The sequence below is a fragment of the Gadus morhua genome, unplaced genomic scaffold (genome assembly GCF_902167405.1).
Source record: "Gadus morhua unplaced genomic scaffold, gadMor3.0, whole genome shotgun sequence".
Taxonomy (NCBI): domain Eukaryota; kingdom Metazoa; phylum Chordata; class Actinopteri; order Gadiformes; family Gadidae; genus Gadus; species Gadus morhua.
The window spans coordinates 242,278-264,188 of record NW_021964149.1 but is presented as its reverse complement, the minus strand read 5'-3'; the positions used below and the strand labels follow the sequence as shown (position 1 = coordinate 264,188).

Sequence of the window (21,911 nt, the reverse complement as noted above, 5' to 3'; positions counted from 1 at the left end):
ACCTGTTTTGTTTACTTGACATGTTGTATGCGTTACTTTGTCTTGCTAGTTTTTCATGGTTAAAAGTAAGCTATTTGGAAATTGAAAATAAATAAATCTAAAATTATACGGTAATATGCCGTGTTGATTGTATTTGACAAAAGAAGGCTATTAGGACGTTGTAGGTTCGGGCCTTTCTTGGAAGGAATTTTTAGTAACTGGACCTTGTTCAATTTTAATTGAAGACCCCTGCTCTAGGGTCTATAGCATGGTTTCTCAACGGGGGCGTTCGTACAACCTAGGGGGGCGCTGGGTAGGTGATTTTTTTAAACTGTCATGGTTTTCTAAATTTTTGGGTGAAAAAACATTGCATTTCAAGTACAAAATATATGGGCCTAATTAGGCCTCTGTGCGCGATCTGTTTTCGTGGTGCCCAAGTTGCCCGGGCCGCGGTGCCCGTGGTTCCCGGGCCATTCATTCATTCGTTCACGGGGCACGGCGGGAGTCGCGGGAGTGCCGTGGTCACGGTCACGGTGCCCAAGGAAGACGGGAGACGTGGCCTCTCTCTCTCGCTCTCGCTCTCGCTCTCGCTCTCGCTCTCTCTCTCTCTCTCTCTCGCTCTCTCGCTCTCGTCGCTCTGGAAGTTTAATTGGGTTTATTACAGTGATGGACAGTGCTGTTAGCCAATCAGAGGTGAGACATTTGCATGTCATGAAAATTCGTATATTTTTTTCACCAAAACCGACTCAGAGGGCATTCATTGCTATTAGTGACCACCGCAAAATCAATGAAAAACGCTGCAATAACAGCTTTAAGCAATATAACACGAATGTCAGTGGTTGTGTTAGTTTATTAAAGATTGATTTTAATGATTGGGGGGGGGGGGGGGCACCAGAGGATAAGGGTAAGGTCAGGGGGGCGTTTGCTCAAAAAAAGGTTGAGAACCACTGGTCTATAGCATATGACCAATTTACCAGCTCTCGTTTTGAAGAATAATCACCGCACCATTCGTTTCAATGGGAATAGCGACTATACTTTGTCTATACTTTCAACATAAAGTGTACATATTTATAATTTTAAATTTGTCCCAGCCTTTATACCACCGATACTATAGGGTCTATAGCATATAACTGCGTTTTCTGATTACAGTTTAATGTAACAGTAAGCTGACAACATCCTAATTAACACCACAACTGCAAATGAACCACATGGAGATAACCATGGCAACCGGTCAAACAAATGTTCTTTTTGCGATCATTCTGCTCGTGCTTCCACCGTGTTGATAAACAAATAATCCCCCTAAAGTGCGAGTGCGGTCCACTTTAAAATAAAATTAAAGCTTCATTAATTAATAAAGAAATGGTTAACCGTGTACACGAAAAAGTAGGGGTTGTGTAAACGTTAACACTTTTTTGTAACCGTTCACATCCCTAATATCCAGTACTCATTATCTTAATTGCTAATTCTTTATCCACAAATATGGTCCCTTCAATGGACCAGGAAGTGCTTCATAAAAGGACCTTCTACGTCATCAAGGCACGCCACTTGTGTTTGGAGTATGACGTTCACTAAGTGGTTGGCAGACTGGAAAAACACAGGATTTTACAGGCGTGTGTGTGTGTGTGTGTGTGTGTGTGTGTGTGTGTTTGTGTGTGTGTAGCTTGTCTGGCTGCCTGGTCACACAGGAAGGCTGTGCTTCTCTGGCCTCAGCTCTGAGCTCCAACCCCTCCCATCTGAGAAAGCTGGACCTGAGCTACAATCACCCAGGAGACTCTGGAGCTGCGCTGCTCTCTGCTGGACTGGAGGATCCACGCTGGAGACTGGACACTCTCAGGTATGGAGAGGACAGCTCACCGCTCAGGGACAAAGTCTCCTACAAGGATTCATGCCGCTGCTAGATGAAGCGGTTTGAAGAGGCAGCTGTCACTCATGTTGTGTAGAACGTGATGAGACGGCAGATGATTAAGGTGAATGTTTCAACATGCTGCTCTCACTTTGTTTCCCCCCCAGTGTGGAGCACGGTGGAGTGTGGAGGCTGAAACCAGCTCCACAGAGATGTGAGTGTCTGTTTGATTCATCACATCACACACTCACTATTGAGATGGAAAGTCCATCCACACAGCAGGAAGTGAGGTCACATCCTACTGGGAATGAAGATGATGGCTGACATCATGCAGGGGTTTTTCTAGAAAAAATTCACAAGGGGGCGCGGTTGAGTCTTCCAGTAACGCCCTGGATCCCTCGCCGATGATTGCTCCTTCAATGGAGCCTTCAATCGCTCCTTCAATGGAGCCGATCTCGCTTCCGCCATCTCTCTTAGGTTCCTGACAGTAAAACGACGTGATCTTCTTCTGCCCCAGACAATCCTTGCTTTTCTTCACCCCGCGGAACGACATTTTAAAAACACTGTAAACTAAGTCACCAAACGCTATATTTTCTTTCTTCTCAGACACTCTCAGATTCACTGAACTGATAAATTTGGTTCGGGAGAAGAGATAAAAGCCCGCCTACACTGTAAACTGATTGGTTGACTTACCGATCCAGGCCAATCAGGAGGCGCCTGAGGCTCACGTGCACACTGCATCATGCACAGTTTCTAGATCTCTCTCTGTTGTGCTGCGCGCTCGCTACACAGATGCGAACGCGGTTAGGAGCACGTCTGTCTCCTGTGCGCGGTCTTGCTCGCTCGCTCTCCATTCCGGGAGATTTTAAGTAATTTAAAATTTTCGACAAGGAGGCGCTGGGTTGAAACAAGGAGGCGCAGCGCCCCTCTTTCCCGGTTTAGATTAACCCCTGTCATGTATCTTACGTGTATTAATACTGTCCACCATCACAGTTAGACCTGCTTGTATAAAACCCAGCAGGTATTACAGGGGTGAGGGGGAGTGACCGGGTTAGGGGCCGGTGAGGGGGAGGGGGAGGGGTGCGAGAGAGGGGGCTGAGGGGGGGGGGGGGGGGGCTGAGAGGGAGGGGGCTGAGGGGGAGGACTAGTGGGGAGGGGGAGGGGGGATGACCGGGCTGAGGGGGGGCTGAGGGGGAGGGGGGAGGGGGGATGACCGGGCTGAGGGGGGGCTGAGGGGGGGGGGGGGGGGAAGGGGCTGAGGGGTGAGGGGGAGGGGGGTGACCGGGCTGAGGGGGGTTGAGGGGGAGGGAGGTGACGGGGCTGAGGGGGAGGACTAGGGGGGAGGGGGAGGGAGGTGACCGGGCTGAGGGGGGAGGAGTGTGGGGGTGGGGGGGTGAAGAGGCTGAGGGGGAGGGGGGGTGACCGGGTAAGGGGCCGGTGAGGGGAGGGGAAGGGTTGAGAGAGAGGTGGGGGGGGGGGCTGAGGGGGAGGACTAGGGGGGAGGGGGAGGGGGGTGACCGGGCTGAGGGGGGTGGGGAGGGAGGTGACGGGGCTGAGGGGGAGGGGGGGTGACCGGGTAAGGGGCCGGTGAGGGGGAGGGGAAGGGGTGAGAGAGAGGGGGGGGGGGGGGGGGGCTGAGGGGGAGGACTAGGGGGGAGGGGGAGGGGGGTGACCGGGCTGAGGGGGGGGGGGAGGGAGGTGACGGGGCTGAGGGGGAGGACTAGGGGTGAGGGGGGGGGAAGGGGGAGGGGGGGTGAGGGGGAGGGGGGGTGACCGGCTGAGGGGGGGGGGGGGGGGGGGGCTGAGGGGGAGGACTAGGTGGGAGGAGGGGGGGGGGGACCGGGCTGAGGGGGGAGGAGTGTGGGGGTTGGGGGGTGAAGGGGCTGAGGGGGAGGGGGGGTGACCGAGTTAGGGGCCGGTGAGGGGGAGGGGAAGGGGTGAGAGAGAGGGGGCTGAGGGGGAGGGGGCTGAGGGGGAGGACTAGGGGGGAGGGGGAGGGGGGGTGACGGGGCTGAGGGGGAGGACTAGGGGAGGGGGGGTGACGGGGCTGAGGGGGGGCTGAGGTTGAGGACTAGGGGTGATGGGGAGGGGGGTGAAGGGGCTGAGGGGGGGGGGGAGGGGGGGACCGGAATTAGGGGGGGCTGAGGGGGAGGACTAGGGGTGAGGGGGAGGGGGCTGAGGGGGGGCTGAGGGGGAGGGGGGTGAGTGGGAGGGGGCTGAGGGGGGGGGGGGCTGATGGGGAGGGGACTGAAGAAGAAGAGAGAGCAATCACAAAAAGAAAGAGAATAAAAAGAAGAAGAGCAGCCTGGATCCAAGGAGAGATGTTTGTTGTTGATGTATTCATAATATTGTTGTTGATGTGTTCATAACGTCATTGTTGAGGTGTGTGTATCTATGTATGTGTACATATGTATATGTATGTATCTGTTCATATCTATGTATATGTACACAGAGCGCAGGAGAACAATACTAGTGATGATGATGATGATGAGGATGAAGAGCGGTTCAGCAGCTCATCATGTCTGGTTCTCCCTCAGATGCCTGTGACCTCACACTGGACCCCAACACGGCCTACAGAGTCCTCTCTCTGTCTGAGGACAACAGGAAGGTGACGCGGGTTAGAGAGGACCAGTCGTATCCGGATCACCCAGACAGATTTGACTCCTGGCGCCAGGTGTTGGGTAGAGAGGCTCTGACTGGCCGCTGTTACTGGGAGGTAGAGTGGGAAGGATGGGTTGGTATAGGAGTGACATACAGAGGAATCACAAGGAGAGGACGGGGTGATGACAGCAGGCTTGGAGGGAGCAACAAGTCCTGGGTTCTTCATTGTTCTGATGATCGTTACTCTGCCCGGTACAACGGTATAGATACAGCCCTCCCTCTCCCCCCCGCTGGCTCCACCAGAGTAGGAGTGTATCTGGACCGGCCTGCTGGCTCTCTGTCCTTCTACAGCGTGTCCCCAGGTGGAGGAGGGTCCTCAGACACACTGACACACCTCCACACCTTCTGCTCCTCCTTCACCCAGGAGGACCTCCTCCCGGGGGTGGGGGTAGGGGGGTGGGGGGGGTGGTCCTCAGCCTCTCTGTGTCGGTTGTAGAAAACAAAACGGGCGCGGGACACCTCGCCCCTTACTAACTAGGGTTAGTGGTGGTGGCGGCGGACCCCAGGGTCCTACTAACCCTACCACTAACCCTAGTGGGGTCCTCAGTGGGGGGGGTGGCGGCGGACCCCGGGGGGGGGGGGGGCGGCAGGGGCCCTCAGCCTCTCTGTGTCGGGTGTTGAAAAACAAAAGGACCTCCTCCCTCAGCGCCTGTAAATACACACACACACACACACACACACACACACACACACACACACACACACACACACACACACACACACACACACACTCACTCTCTGCGGGGCCTCTGTGGGGGGGGGGGGGGGGGCAGACTAAGTGTAGTAAAAAGAAAAAGTGCAGCCCCCTCCGCCACACACACACACGCGCGCGCGCGCGCACGCACGCACGCACGCACGCACGCGCGCACGCACACACACACACACACACACACATAAAAAAAACACATACACACACACATAGTCTGTCTCTCTCTCTCTCTCTCTCTCTCTCTCTCTCTCTCTCTCTCTCTCTCTCTCTCTCTCTCTCTCTCTCTCTCTCTCTCTTCTTTAAAGTATAGCATGATAAACCATGAAAAGGCTTTTAAGATCTCCCATAGTTAGATAAGCACATTTATTATTTGAAATGTATATAAAATACCTATTATATATTTATATATTTTCAGACTTCACCAGTTTAAGTCTTAAGGGCTCTTATATCATCATTTTTGTCATAATCCTGATTTGCGACCTGATTTAAAGCAGATGATATTTTGTATTCATAATAACCAAGATGTCTATGGGATAATGTTGCATGTTGTAAATGACTTTAAACTGAATCTTGATTTTTTGTGTTCTGTTGGGAACAAAGCGGTCGCAGAACATGTTCAGTTATTAAAGATACGTGCTCACCTGTTGATGATTTGTAAAGTCTGCTGCCTCTATTGTTTTAGTCCTCGTGTTAATTGCGTACATGTAAGGGACTATTTTTCTGTCTTATTTGTTAATGAAGCATAATTGCAATAAACAACTCATTGGATCCAACTGAATGTTCTCGTGTGTTTAGCCGATGATTTCTCGTTGTATTAGTTAATAATGCTTCCATAAGTGCCTTAAGAAAAATTATTAATAGAACAACAAATGTTTTTCAGAGATTATTCTTGGACCTCCTCCCTGGGTTTTGGTTTGGGGGGGGGGGTGGTTTTGGGGGGGGGAACCTTCACCTCCAGTGGAGGGTACTACATGGTGCCATCGCCTCAAATACTTTTATCTCGGTTTTAAATCCTGCTGTTTCAAACACATGTCCGTTCTGTGGCCTACGGGAGACAGTATTCCATATTTTTACTGAGTGCCCGAGACTCACTGTTTTTTTCTCTCTTTGAACTTTGGTTTTTAGTCTGTTGAATGTGTTTTTTTCTGAAAAAGTTTTTATCTTTGGTGCTGGATACAAGAAAAGTAATATTTTAAGTGGCAGCTAGTAAATTATCTCTTAGGAGATGCGAAAATGGCCGTGTACATCAGCCGGAGAAATAAGGTGGAGGGCAGAGCAGGGCATGAGGCCCCTCCTTTGTTCCTCTGTAACGTCAGAGCCAGAGTCTGGCTGGAGTATACGTTTTATAAGGCGTTTGGGGATGTAGATGCTTTTAAACAGCGCCGGTGTTACAATAATATTATTTGCTTTGTTGAAAATGATGAGTTGCACTTTGCACAGGATTTTGTTGGATAAACCAACAATTTTTAAAGACTGAACAAATAGCACATTTCCTGATGTATTGTACTCTCGGTTGATTGTAAAAAAAAAGTGTTTTTGAGGAGGAGACCGGAGGGGAGGAGGTCCTGGCCGACTCCCCCCCCCCCCCCCCCCCCCTCCTGGGGGCGCCCCTCTCCGTCCAGGAGTGCTTCGCCCTGCAGGGTACGGGGCTTTGAGTGTCTCTGCGTCCGCCCCCTACATGAGAGGGGTCAATGCTATTGCTTATTAGCCACCGGCTAAAGGGCTGATTATGGTTCCACATCGACGCAACGATGAACCCGCAGACGCTTCCAGGCAGTCGTGAACCTGCTTCGGTTCTGCGGCGGGTTTTAGCGAGCGGACCAATCACAGTCCTCGCTGCTGCGTCGCCTCGACGGAAGGTTAACGTATCTGGGAGGCGCGCGTCAGGCCCTTGCTGTGGACGCAAGGAGGGTCCGCGAGGACGCGAGGAGTCCGTAGACCCTCTTGGGCTGCGTCGACGTGGGACCACGATCAGCCCCTAACAGATCCTTGGTTGGTCCCCCCCCCCCAGACCACGGGGCTGGGGTCCCGGCGCGGGGGGGTGGCGGTGATGGACCCCCCAACACCAGCGAGCTCTGCATGTGGTCTGAGTCCCACCGCCACCTGGACGGCATCCCCCGGGACCCCCACCACCAGGAGAGGGTCCCGGGGGCAGCTCAGGTCTGTGCACACACACACACTGCAACATTGTTTGCGCACACACACACAAATGCTTGAACAGACACAGATACACAAACACACACACATACACACTCACTCAATGTAAAGTCTAGTCTTGACACACACTAAAGCCTACTCTGGACACACACAAACACACACACACACACACACACACACACACACACACAAACACACTAAAGCCTACTCTGGACACACACACACACACACACACACACACACACTAAAGCCTACTCTGGACACACACACACACACACACACACACACACTAAAGCCTACTTTTGACACACAAACACACACACACACACACACACTAAAGCCTACTCTGGACACACACACACACACACACACACACACACACACACACACACACACACACACACACTAAAGCGTACCCCCCTAAAGGGATCCTGCACATGCGTGACCCGGGGATGGAGGCAGCCTGGGCGCTACTCGACCACTGTTACATGCAGCAGAGATGAAGTCTCCAGTAAGAAGCAGCCCTCCCCTGCGGTGAGTGTCCCCCGTCAGGGGCAGAAGGCCGCCCGCTGGGGGCCGGGCCGTGATCGGGGCGGCCTCGGACCTCGGAGGCAGTATTCGTATGGCCTGTTTCTTCAAAGGCCGTGAAACGCCTAAAGGTAAGGGCGCGCACACACACACACACACACACACATGCTTTGTGTGTGTGTGTAGAAGCTTATTTCAAACATTCCCCCCCCCCTTATGGGATGTTAAAGTGGCCTTTAAACGGAGCCGGAAACTAAAAGGCACTCTCTTTAAATGTCTTGCACACACACAATCATAAACACATGCTCTAACGTACATGCATGCACGCACACACAAAGAAGCACACACATTTGTTGGATTATTTACACTGCAGTTTCTCTGACTGGACTTTGAAAGGATAACATCGTTATGACATAATCAATGCTGAATGTGTACAATGTCAATGTGTCTATGAGCTCAGCTAATACTCATAATGCAGACCACCACAACAAACAGCCTCGTGGTGGTTTGTATATTGTGCAATGGTTCAATGGAAGTACAACGCAGTGCTAGCACTTCTCAACAGGAACACTGTGTGTGTGTGTGTGTGTGTGTGTGTGTGTGTGTGTGTGTGTGTGTGTGTGTGTGTGTGTGTGTGTGTGTGTGTGTGTGTGTGTGTGTGTGCCCAACCCCCCACACAGGCTGTCCCTCTCAGAAAAGGTGGACCTGAAGAAGTTACGCTTCTTCACGGACGGTCCCTCTGTCCCCGCTCTGTCGTGACCTCGCCCGTCAGCTCCTCCACGTCCAGAGACAGGTGTGTGTGTGTGTGTGTGTGTGTGTGTGTGTGTGTGTGTGTGTGTGTGTGTGTGTGTGTGTGTGTGTGTGTGTGTGTGTGTGTGTGTTTGGAGGCGTCAGGCGGCCCCTGCCTGGGAAGTATCACTTCAGAGGCCATAAAAGTATTGGGGAAAGGCTCCTAATGGGAGGGAGGTGTGGGAGGGAGGGAGGGGAGAATAAAGAATGTGCTGCTTTAATTGTAACTTCAACACTCTGTACAACAGTAAACATAAAGGTTCACACGCAGCATCAGCGCTAGAATGACGAGCTTCCTACTGAGCCTCGTGGAGACACAGAGCCAGGCTAGCATGGTTAGGGATGAGCATTACGCTAACCGGGAGGGAGGGAGGGAGGGGAGAATAAAGAATGTGCTGCTTTAATTGTAACTTCAACACTCTGTAACACAGTAAACATAAAGGTTCACACGCAGAGGCGCCGCATCCCATTAGGCATACCAGGCAACTGCCTGGGGCCCCGCAATTGTTTGGGGGCCACGGGGGGGGCCCCCTAGAGCCAAAAAAAAAAAAAAAAAAATCGCTCCACGAGGTTTCGGAATGGCAGCATGTCGGAATGGCGGCATGTCGGAATGGCAGCGTTGGCAACCGATAATGGCATAACAACGTTAAACGCCATGGCAGCTCGTCTACAGCACAGTTCAATACATACATGTGTTATTCCATTCTCTATGAGGTACCCATTGCAGGTCTCCCAACCTGAACCATACCTTGATCTGCAGGTGTTATGAAGAGCGCTGACTAAATGGCCTACCGTTGGAGGCGGACCTCTTCCCCTTGCGGGCCAGGGTGAGCTGGACCTGCTGCTGGACCCGGACGCTCCGGTCGACGGAGTGGAACCTGGCCGGGCTCAGGAGGCTGTGCTCGGCCGGCAGGGCCAGCCTGCTGTCGTCCAGGACCTGAGGGGGGAGAACGGACTTGAAGCAACCCTCGTCCCCCATGCCGGATCCTTCCGGTGTCGGTCCACGACGGCTGGTCGTCTCCCCCTGTTGTGAGGGCATCACTTCTCCGGTATCGGTTACTTATTGTCGTCCGCCTGTGTGTGTTTTATGGGACAGACCCGGTGCGCGGTCCCAGTGAAGTGCGCCAGGACGGTGTAAAGTTGCTATGCTTTGTTTCAGGGCGTCACCCCGTGTCATTTTACCCGAGGCTCTGTTAAAGCGAGACGCCCCGTTCCGCGGGTTCAGGTGAGAAGCTGAACGACAGTTGAGTCATTTGCGTGGCGAGGGAATGACGGCGGTGGATGACACTGAGTGGTGTTGTTCTTTTACTTGAAATTGTAGATTAAAGCACACACGAACACGTGCACACACACACACACACACACACACACACAGACACATACACACACACACACACACACACACACACACGCGTATTTCTGTGTGAGTGTGTGTGCGAGAGCCATGATGTATTAGATCCAGAATTGATAAGCCCCCTTCATGGCGGTCAACAGACGGCTTCCTTCCTCCTTCACAGGTCTGTCCTGTTATCCCCCCTCCACCGCCATGGAGGACTCCGAGTCCATCTACTCCCCCTGCTGGTCGATGGTCATACTGCAGCTCAATTAAGATCCCTGACAATATATTGCTGGAATTTTCCCGATGGTAACCTTTCTTTCTGTTTTCTTCTTTAAGGCGAACAATTTGTCTGTCTTTTGTTTAATTTTGTTTGGAACTTCGTCATCAAGGAATAATCCTTATATTCGTTTTTACGAGCTGTAGTGGACGACACGTGACCCTAGGGGGCAGTAAGGAAGCATACAAGTCATTCTTTGAACTTTCATGTGTCATTAAAACTACATTTAGATTAACATCAGACTAGCTCTTAGAAATCATACGTTTTACACATACACACAACCCTACATCTGTGTGAACTACATCCTGAGGAACCGACAAAAACGGGGGGCACGTATCGACATCTGATGTCGCAAAAGGGTTGGTGATGAAATGGCCTGTGATGGATGAGCGGTTTATCACAGCCGGTGTTAAAATAAGGGCCCCTCTTTCGATGAGACAGAGCTGAACATCATAGTCATGCAGCTATTAGTTCATAATAATAAAGAATATTCCATATAATGGTTATGGATTTATTTGATTTGTCAAATAAGGTTTAAACGACCGGATATGCACATTTTTAGGTTTGCCACCAAACCAACTGACATTTTTTTTGCACAAGAGTGTTTTCATTTCGTCGATTGACGTAACATCTGTAGTCTCTCTCCCTCTCTCTCCCACACATACAAAATAAACGGGGTCACATGTCGATTATCAAATCCTTTCTTCTTATTTTTCCTTCTCATAAATCTGATTCCAGTATTACAAACAGATTCCGACAAGTTTTGGGTAACATTTTGTTCCATGTGCCACTGTTGATAAATCACGATGCTCACGTAGCTGCCACGGCTATCGCCATCCGGCTTAAACCCCGCCCTACTATAAGGGTACTGTTGGCGGTGGAAACACGAGCCGTAACTGAGCTGGGCTATACGGCGCCCTCACCACTGGGCTGGGGCGTGCTGGGTCCGGAGCGTACCCGCCGGTGGACCAGCGATGGAGCCGTAGTCGGGTTAATACAGGAGTGAATGGGCTGCTGGAGCACCCGCTCTGAACGTCAAACATCACCGGGGATGGCGTTACATTGTAGTGGGTTGAACCCCCTCTCCGTCTGCAGACAACGCCAAAGGGTCCTTTTCCCGCCAGCGACCGACACCAAAGTGCCCTTGCCAACAGTGGGTATTTGACGGAGTGAGACTGTGTTGCTTCAACAAAGCTCACAGTGGCTGCATTTAAAGATTCCCCCCATGTGTGTGAGTACTGTGACTTTGTCTGGTCAGCTCTTCTCTCCTCTCCATCCTCTCCTCTCCTCTCCTCTCCTCGCTCTTCTCCTCCCCTCCCTTCTTCTCCTCCTCCTCTCTCTTATCTCTGCTGTCCTCTCTAGCCCATCTAGGATTGTGTTCATTATTGTCGTACATGAAACACTACGTGGGTCCACATGTCAAAGGTCACCCCATTTAGATGTGTGAATCTAAAATAGATGAACCCCCACTGGGGGAGTTCCGCTGTAGTGAATCACTATGGTGACGGTGACGCTCCCGCTCGTGCGGAGTCCTCCTCCCCATAAGCCACGCCCACTGACTGCCTGGACGGCGCGAGGAGAGGGAGAGACCCCGACGCTGTTGGCATGAGAGCCGTGGACCGCGATACCTCTGAGCAGCCAGCAGCATGGAATGAATAACCCCATCACACGTTTATATAGAATAGAATAGAATAGAATAGAAAGCTTTATTGTCATTGTACAAGTACAACAAAATGCAATGAGCAGCTCCATACATGCACACATGTAATCGAATATAAAAATATAATAATTACAAAAGCAATATATAATATAAATAAATAAATAAAAAATTAAAATACACAGTAAAACTTAAATACACAGTTAAGACTACCAACAGACAACAAACATCAGTGCAGATCTGAGTTCAGTATGGTGACAGCTTTGGGAGAGAAGCTGTTCCTGAGTCTATTTGTTCTGGCCTATATGGACCTGAAGCGCCTGCCAGAGGGCAACAGGTTGAAGAGATGGTAGCCGTGGTGGGTGGGTCCTTCAGGAGGCCTCTGGCCCTGCTTAGACAGCGGGAGCCGTAGATGGTGCTTAAGGAAGGCAGAGGGCAGCCAATGATTTTTTGCGCAACGTTTGCCACCCTCTGCAGTCTCTTCCTGTCGGCCTCCGTGCAGCTGGAGTGCCACACTGACACAGCGTAGGTCAGCAGGCTCTCGATGGTGGAGCGGTAGAAGGTCACCAGCAGCTGTGCGTTTAGATGCTCCCTCCTGAGCACCCTCAGTAAGTGTAGCCTCTGCTGGGCCTTCTTGACCAGCGCTGAGGTGTTGACCGACCAGGAGAGATCAGCAGAGATGTGGACTCCGAGGAATTTGAATGACTGCACTCGCTCCACACCTTCACCGTTGATGTACAGGGGGCATGGGCCCCCCCTCTGTTCCATCGGAAGTCCAGGATGAGTTCCTTGGTCTTGGTGGTGTTCAGTGCCAGGTTGTTAGAAACACACCACTCATCAAGTTTCAGGACCTCATCTCTGTAGGCCGCCTCGTCTCCCCCTGTTATAAGGCCCACCACCGTTGTGTCATCAGCAAATTTAACAAAGATGTTCTCTGGGTGGGTGGGACTGCAGTCTGATGTGTAGAGGGAGTAGAGTAGTGGGCTCAGCACACAGCCCTGGGGAGAGCCAGTGCTGAGAGTCCGGGAGGAGGAGAGGTGAGGACCCAGTTTCACCTGCTGGGGTCGGTTGACCAGAAAGTCTTTAATCCAGGAGCAGGTGCATGGTGGGAGCCCCAGGTTGAATAACTTGGGGATCAGAATGTCTGGTATTATTGTGTTAAAAGCTGAGCTGAAATCAATGAAGAGCATCCTGACGTAGCTTCCCTCTTTCTCCAGGTGACTCAGCGCTGAGTGGAGAGCGATGGCTATTGCGTAAATAGACCAAAACCATGCGTTCCTATTAAATCAGTGGGTCAAATCAATGTACTGTCGAGGTTTGAAGAGTACATTAAAGCATTTTTAAGGAATTATGTGGTAACATGATCGCTTGAATAAATAAGAATGGCAGGGAAGGGGGGGGGCACAGGACATCCATAGAATAATTACACAGGGTGCATTTGGAAACCATATTAAAAGTAATATTGTTTGTAAATAGGAATGTATGAAAAATAAAAAATAGGGGGACAAAGGGGGGCTGGGGCAGGGGGGCAGAATAAACACAAACACATGGTAAGAAAAATAAGAAAGGGGGATCCTTTGTGGGGGGCCGGGGGCTGGGGTGGAGGTCATGTAAGGGGGCCTTTGGGGGGTAGGGAAGGGAGAGGTTGGGGTTAGGGTCAGGGGTGGGAGAGGTTAGGTTTAGGGCCAGGGGGCGGGGTCAGGGTAAGGGCTAGGTAAGGGAGGGGGTTGGGGTTAGGGTCAGGGGTGGGAAGGGTTAGGTTTAGGACCGGGAGAGGGTCGGGGTTAGGGTTAGGGTCAGGTGAGGGAGAGGGTTAGGGTTAGGACAGTCAGCAATTAACGACGCCACGGTGGCGTCGCTGGCACGGGCCATCATCAGGCGGCTCCCCAGGGGTCCCCGACCCACCCCAACGTTCAAACCAAGGGGTTGCATGGTCCCCAGCCTGTCAATCCAAATCCTCTCCGACCTGCGCCGTTGGGCGGCAGACCAGAAGGGGTTGGCTTCTAGCACGTCGTTTCTCTCCGCGTCGGCCCGGGCTAACCCATGCGGGGGTGTCGAGCCGGAGGGCGGTGGAGGAGGAGGAGGGGGAGGAAGAGGAGAAGAGGAAGGTCCGGGAGCGGGCATGGCTGCGACTCGTCGGCGGAGGCGGCTGGACGCGAGCCTGGTCCTTTGAGCCACCGGTGTGGTGCTCTGGAGAAGTCCCGGGGCTGCAGGCCGTGGAGGAGAGGGGGTAAGGGGAACGGGAGAGGAAGAGGAGGCGGGGGGGATGGGGGGGCACAGGGGCGGAGAAGAAGGAGAGGAGGAGAAGGCCAGCGAAAAGGTAGGCGACGGCAGCCTGGCCGGGGAGCGCCGTTCAGCAGGTCCTACCCCCACGTCGAGGGCCTCCGGACCGGGTCCAGGGGACCGGAGGCCGGGGGCAGGAGGCGGTGGTCCAGCAGGTAGGGTGAAGCGTGGCAGCACGGCTCCAGGGGCGGGTTGTGGGAACAGCTGGACCAGAGGGACCGGAACGTCCGGAACCTCTCTGAGGCGAGAGCGCAGCGCGCTCACCGTCTCCGGGCGCAGGCGTTGGCCGAAGTGGCGTTGAGCCCAGGCCAGGGCCACGGTGAAGTTCGGGCGCCAGATGGGGTCTGGAAGGAGGAGGAGAGCCCCCACCTTCTCGTCCACCGCAGCCTTGTAGTGGTCCCGGAGCAGCAGCATGCTGGTGTACCGCCAGTTGCGCGCGTCACCGTCAATCAGCTGCGCGGTCGCAGCGTTGGGGACAGCAGGGCGAGTGGAGACCCTCAGGGACTCAGCTAGCCTGGCGACGACGGGAAGGGGCTCCGGGCCCTCGGCGTTGGCGAGGTGGTGAGAGGCCTTCAGGGCCGCCAGGAGTCCGGGTCGTCTGAGAGCTGAGCAGCCGGGGCACACGGCGCCTGCCTGGGTGGAGGCGGACGCGCAGACCCAGTGCACGCCGCGGGGGTGACCGGAGGTCGGGGCCGGTCGCGGGGTCGTGGGTCGGGACGCGGAGGTGGAGGTCTCACCTGCGGGGTCCGGCGGGGGGGCTCGGAGCTCGGGCGGGATGGCGAGGAGCCCGACGCGTCTCAGGAGCGCGGCGATGGAGAGGCTCCTGCGCCTCACGGTGAGGAGGCGAGTAGGCCGGTCTGCGAGGAGGTGGGTAGGCCGGTCGGCGTGGAGGCGAGTAGGCCGGTCCGTGGGCCTCGGACCAACCCTCGTGGTGGTGACGGGTAGGCCCGTAGGGAGACCAGTCCCTGACGGGCCTCGCGAGTTGCTCCCAACGTCTGGGAGACGGGTGGCGTGGGGCCCAGAGACGTTCCTGTCCGTGGTCGAAGTGATGGAAGCGGGCCTCCGGAGCAGGTGCAGCCCACGCGGAGAAATCCATCAGCGTCCCCCCAGGGTAGTGGGGGTCCCCACTCCCCCCACTACCCCCAGGGTAGTGGGGGTCCCGAGGTGTCCGCCTGCGACGTCCCCGTTGGACCAGGGTCCACTCACCGTCATCTTGAAGGTGGTTCGGTTGCATGTTTCTTTTCAAATAGTTCGAATTCGAATTAAAACGGAAAGTATCTAAGCTATACTGAAATAAACTAAACTGAACTGTAAGGTAATGAGACAAGTGCGATCCAGCCAATATCCGATTTATTTGGAAATTAGGCTGCTGTGGGCATAGTACTATGTTTCGTCAATACAATGACTTCATCAGGTACAAATAGATAGCATAGAAACAGACCGTATAATGGAGAATCCAGAAAAGCCCTGGTTACAGAGCACAAATGAGAGACGACGAAAACAAATACTTTTATACAGACATGTAGGAGGGAGGGGGGGACTTGAGGTCTGGGGCAGAGACATCCAATAGGGGGCCAGGGCATCAAAACAATTTCAAATTTAAACATGAAAAGCCAATGGGGGGGTCAGGTGAAGAGCAAATGAGAGGTCAGGAGGGTAAACAACTTTAAAGTTTGAATTTGGGCCAATCAGGGGGTCGAATTTCAAAAGTAATGCTGAAGGAATGCAACATTATATCACTTTTGCTGTGTTTCTCCAGGTCACCAGCAGGTGGAGCCCGGAGGATCGTGGTGTCTGCACCAACCGGAGCCGCCAGCAGGGCCTGCTAAGTCGCCTTAAACCGGGTGGTGTTAAGGAAGCAGAGATGACGACCGTAATAGAAATAATTAAAAACACAATAAAATAATACCGTTGTATCGAATTATTGCAGTGTGGGGGTCAAGGTGATACAATCCAAGGGTTAAAAAAATATACAAAAACATAAAAGGCAAAATGTACATTAATGCGACCGTGATGCGGGTTCATACATTAAAAACATCGATTTTTACATGTATATATGCAATTGAAAAAGTGTATATAAACATAAAAGAAGAGGGAGCAGCAGGTAAGTGGGGGAAAGGGGATAAGTGAGAAGGAGGCATGGAATGGGGGGCACGGGACACCAGTGGTGGGCAGAGTAGCTAAAAAATTTACTCAAGTAAAAGTACTGTTACTTTAAGATTATAATTCCTCAAGTAGAAGTAAAAGTACTCGTAAAAATAATTACTCAAGTAAGAGTAAAAAAGTATGCAGTGAAAAGACTACTCAAGTACTCAAGAGTACAAGTACTGAGTTGCTCCGATTTATTTTTTAAATAAACAGAGCAACACAAACGGTACAAAATAGACACCAACAAAATATAAAACAGCAATGTTCAAATAAAGATAATGTAAATAACATCCTTTTAAATAAAATAAATAAGGTCTTTAAAAATGCATGGAATGGGGTCACGGGACACTGATAAAGGATAAAAATAAATACAAATATGGGCCTGGATGGAAGCAAGAGCCGAGGGAAAGGTCAAAGGGGAGTCGGGAGGGTGAATCAAATTGTAATTACAAGTGGGGACGGTAATAAGGTCAAATTAGACCGTTATAAAACCGTTTTGATAATGTTGTATTTTTCCGTTGCAATACAATCAAACAAACAGGAGATGGAGCATGGAAAGTGGCGTTGGTGTTAGTCTGGGTCACCGACAGGGGGTGCAAAGTGACGCCGAACAATAAAGGTAAATATTGTGTTCGTTTAAACAGGGTTAATTCATTAAAGATAGGGATGAAGGGAGGAGTCGAGGGAAAGGGCAATGGGGAGCTGGGAGGGTGAATAAAAATATAATTACAAGTGGGGCCGATAATAAGGTCGAATTAGATCGTTGTAAAAACGTTTTGATGTTATTGTACTTTAACGTTGCAATACCACCAAACATCCAGGAGATGAAGCATCGAAAGCCGTGGCGCTGGCGTTAATCTGGGTCACCAACAGGGGGTGCAAAGTGACGCCGAACAATAAAGGTAAATATTGTGTTCGTTTAAACAGGGTTAATGCATTAAAGATATATTAAAGGAAGAGGGGCAGCAGGTGAGTGGGGGATGAGGAATAAGTAAATAAAAGGATGACAGGGAAGGGGGGCACGGGGCATATAACAAAAAATACCAAATAATAACAGTGGGTGCAGTGGAAGATCATATTAATATAATATTGTTATTAATAATAATATACATATGAAAAAAAAAAAATAGGGGGACGGAGGGGGGGCCCTGGGGCTGGGGTGGGGGGGCAGAATGAACACACATAAATGTTATGAAAAATAAAAAATGGGGGGACGGAGGGGGGGCCCTGGGGCTGTGGCGGGGGGGCGGGGCCAGAGTACAAACACACACACATGTGGTATGAAAAAAAATAAATGGGGGATCCTTTGTGGGGGGGCGGGGGCTGGGATGGGGATCAGATGGGGGAGGGGGGTTGGGGTCAGGGGTGGGAGGGGTTATGTTTAGGGTCAGGGGGGGACCCGGGTTAGGGTTAGGGTCAGGTGAGGGAGGAGGTTAGGGTTAGGATAAGGGGTGGGAGAGGTTATGTTTAGGGCCAGAGGGGGTGGGGTTAGGGTGAGTGTCAGGTGAGGGAGGGGGTTGGGGTTAGGGTGGGAGGGGGGAGGGGTTATGTTTAGGGCCAGAGGGGGTGGGGTTAGGGTGAGGGTCAGGTGAGGGAGGGGGTTGGGGTTAGGGTGGGAGGGGGGAGGGGTTAGGTTTAGGACCAGGGGGGGCGGGGTTAGGGTGAGGGCTAGGTGAGGGAGGGGGTTGGGGTTAGGGTGAGAGGTGGGAGGGGTTAGGTTTAGGACCAGGGGGGGCGGGGTTAGGGTAAGGGCCAGGTGAGGGAGGGGGTTGGGGTTAGGGTGGGAGGGGTTAGGTTTAGGACCAGGGGGGGCGGGGTTAGGGTAAGGGTCAGGTGAGGGAGAGGTTAGGATGGGGGCTAGGGGAAGAGGATAAAAACCATGATGAGGGCCCGGTCTGTGGTGGAGGCAGAAGGGGGCGGGGCCAGGTAGGCTTGTGACGGCCCAGCTAACCCCGCCCATGGGCAGATTGGATTATTGGTGTTCTCCTTGTCTCTGCTCAGGGGCGTGTGATTGGCTGGAGGATAAAAGGCTATACGGATCCAACATGGGGGTTCTCTCTCCTCCTTGCGGGTTTTGGCTTCTGCTGTGTTTAGTAGAATGCTCCTATTCTGATCCACACCACATCTTGAGTTCTTCCATTACACTGACTTACACCACACTTATATAAGGTTAATGATCTGGCAGCCGTTGGCAGCCGTTGTTGTCTAGTTGTTTAATAAATGTCCTTATTATTACAGTTTTGAAATACCCAAGAAAACCTTGACCCGCGCCTTTGAGGTTTACACCCGCGAATCCGTTTTTAAAACAACCCGTGAAGCTCGCAACCCTGCATCACCGTCACCTTCGCCGTACTGGCAGTGATGGGAAGTTGTCAAATAATTATAATTCATGTATTGTAGGCTATATAACAAGGAATTTATGTATTTTATAACCTTGTAGGTTGTTCAATAAAACGTATTCACGGCCAAGATACGTGTTTCAGACTAAATACGTTAAATGAAACGTTCCCCGAAAGGGAAATATGCCTTAATGACAATAATGTGCTATACGTTGACATTCAACATATCTGGGATACGTTTCAAGCAAAACATAATCTTAAAGTAAATAAATGGCAAAAAATAGGCTGAGACCGAACGTATTTGCGATACGTTCAATAAAACGTAATCACGGACAAAATACGTTTTTTGCCAAACGTAATTGAGAATGCCGAATAGTTCTCTGGGAACGTAATTTTGATGAGACAGGGTTGATCAGTTTGAACTGACTTATCTTCAACTGGATCAACCTCCGCAGTGGCCATGAGTCATTAGCACGTCGTCGCCATTTGTGTGTAAGGTAATGACATAATTAGACAGAGAGAGCAGGAGGAGGAGGAGGAGGAGGAAGAGGAGGAGGAGGAGGTGGAGGAGGAGGAGCAGCAGGAGGTAGAGGAGGAGGAGGAGCAGGAGGAGGACGAAGGGCAGGAGGAGGAGGAGGAGGAGGGGCAGGAGCAGAAGGAGGAGGAGGAGGAGCAGGAGGAAGAGGAGGAGGAGGAGCAGGAGGGGCAGGAGGGGCAGGAGGAGGAGGAGCAGGAGGAGCGGGAGGGGCAGGAGGAGGAGGAGCAGGAGGGGCAGGAGGAGGAGGAGCAGGAGGAGCAGGAGGAGGAAGAGGAGCAGGAGGAGAAGGAGGAGGGGGAGCAGGAGGAGGAAGAGGAGGAGGTGGAGGCGAGGAGGAGGAGGAAGAGGAGGAGGAGGAGGAGGAGGAGGAGCAGGAGGAGGGGGAGGAGGAGGAAGAGGAGGAGGAGGAGCAGAATATAAATATTGCATCGACACAATCGTAGCAGTATAGGAAACAATGCATATTTGTCGATCCAATGAGCTCCAATGGGTTAAACTCACAATCCCACAGAGTCGTACTGTACACCTATAGTTGATACTGCAACATTGTTGGAGTTCTGAAAATACACCAATGTTACCTATTTTGGCAAAACACCCAGTGCAGTAATTGCACTGAAGTACAATGAAAAACACTACGGTAAGAAAATGTTTAGACTGTCTTTCGGGGGATGTAATGATGAAATCAGTGCACAAGTACAAAAAGGTAACAAAGCAAATATTTATTGGTTACTGTAATACAGTAAATGTTCAGCTGAGCTGACTGCAAAAAAAGCTTTTTGTAGGCCAATAAAAAATATAAAGAAGAATATAAATGAGGTGAAACAGATGTACATGTACATCAGTCTGTACAGTGAGTGAGACCAATTGGTAATTGGGCGTGGTGTTCTGAAGGCCAGTGGTCTCCAGGTGAACCAAGTGGGCTCAATGGGAGATTTGTGCTTCGAGTTTGGCAAAAATGAGATTTAGAATTTCTTTATGCGTGAAAACAATGGAATAGAGTCTTGTAGTTGATTCATGAGCTTCAAGTTTTCAGAATTGTGTGCATAGTTCCATCTTTTGTGTGTTTCGAGGAAAACTGCAAGACCTGGGACAACCGGGGAGCAGTGATTACCCCCCCTCAGCCTCACCCCCCTCCCCCGCCCCCCCTTCCCCCGCCCTCAGACCCCCACCAAACCTGCTTAGCTTCCGAGATCAGACGAGATCGGGCGTGCCTAAGGTGGTATGGCCGTAAGCATTTATAGACTAGACCATATTAGCTTTTATACAGGAGGAGGACGTAAGGAGTGAGAGCGCTGCCGTGGCCAGAGACGGGACTTGTACAGAAACAATGATTAGATCCATAATGAATGAATGAATACGTTATTCCAGACTCAGAGTTACATATTTGAACGCAATGCATTACACTGCTTGGGCGTCATCGTTTGCGTGATCATTTGAAGAAACGTAGCGTTGCAAAACCAGGGATGGACTAAGGTGGACCGCCGTCATTGCAGCTCTCTGCTGCTCCCTGCTAGCAGCGTCACTACACTGTCCACATGTTTCACAAATAGAGTTTGAGGAGACGTCGTCAGAGTCTGTATGTTGCTTAAATTCTCCAAAACAGTGGGCGCTAAAGATCAGCGCACGGTAGGCCATTGCATCCAATGAGGGCCAATGCAATTTATTTTCGATCGGTAGGCCTTCAAGCATAATTTAAAATAGCCTACCTATCCATGTGTTGAGTCAGTCTTTGGCCTTTTCAGGCCTTTTCAGTCCGATAGTGTAATCCGGCCCCCTGAGATCTCACTTCAAAAAAATCTGGCCCCCTGACCAATTTCACCCTGGCATCCCTGGTCTACTCCATCCAAGCCTTTTCCGTTGCCATTTTCCGTTTCCATTATGTCCGTCCGCATGATATTCCTTCCCCAAACCAATGGGAGAATTATAGCGCTTGTGCGCTCAAAAGCTAGTGTGCGCTCAAAAGCTAGTGCCGGTCAACACATTGATATGAGTCCGGTACGTTTATGCACTAAGTGTTGACAGCCACAGAAGAGAAAAACATTGTTGCGTCACGACGAAGATTCAGGCCTGCCGACAAGCGTTGGCCAGTTCTGCTATCTGTACGCAGACGACTTCTCTAAGAAATGTATGATACCGTACTGCCAGTCAATAACCGATTTCCCCTCTTGTATCGTTAAGCAAACTTTCATGTATCGGTTGCCATGATTGAAATCTGCCACACCAGTTTACCACCTCTGCTTTTAGCAGGCAGGCCAAATATCTTCATCTCTTAGGATGGCCTAGTGCAAGTCAACCTATTGATTGGCTGTATCATTAAGCAAAGCTTCAGGTATTGGTAGTAGAGATGTACTGATTAATACAAAAAGGGGATGTAGCTCAGTGGTAGGGCGCATGCTTCGCATGTATGAGGTCCCGGGTTCAATCACCGGCATCTCCAAATTGTAGTGAAGGTGACGCGATGATTATGAATGAATCCCTTATATAAGGTAGAAGTCAAAAATGATCCGATCCCGAAACATTGCTGAATGTTAGTGTGTTATGAATCTTTAAACAAAATGAGGTCACGCAATGCTTTACCTACCAAAAATGTTGCAGAATGCTAATGTTTGAACATGATAGAGAATTGAAATGTCGAAACTGTGTGGTTAAGGTGATGGACTATAA

At 51.3% G+C, this 21,911-nt stretch overlaps 1 long non-coding RNA gene and 1 other non-coding gene across 2 annotated transcripts; both read left to right on the top strand.

The window, feature by feature from the left end:
• Positions 1-1,295: 1,295 nt before the first annotated feature.
• On the top strand, positions 1,296-8,707 carry LOC115539322 (uncharacterized). The gene is made up of 2 exons (XR_003975838.1): positions 1,296-1,623; positions 8,671-8,707. It is a non-coding gene; the product is annotated as an uncharacterized LOC115539322 (long non-coding RNA).
• A 12,905-nt stretch (positions 8,708-21,612) lies between these two features.
• Positions 21,613-21,684, top strand: trnaa-cgc (transfer RNA alanine (anticodon CGC)). The gene has a single exon. It is a non-coding gene; the product is annotated as a tRNA-Ala (tRNA).
• The last annotated feature ends 227 nt before the right edge of the window (positions 21,685-21,911 follow it).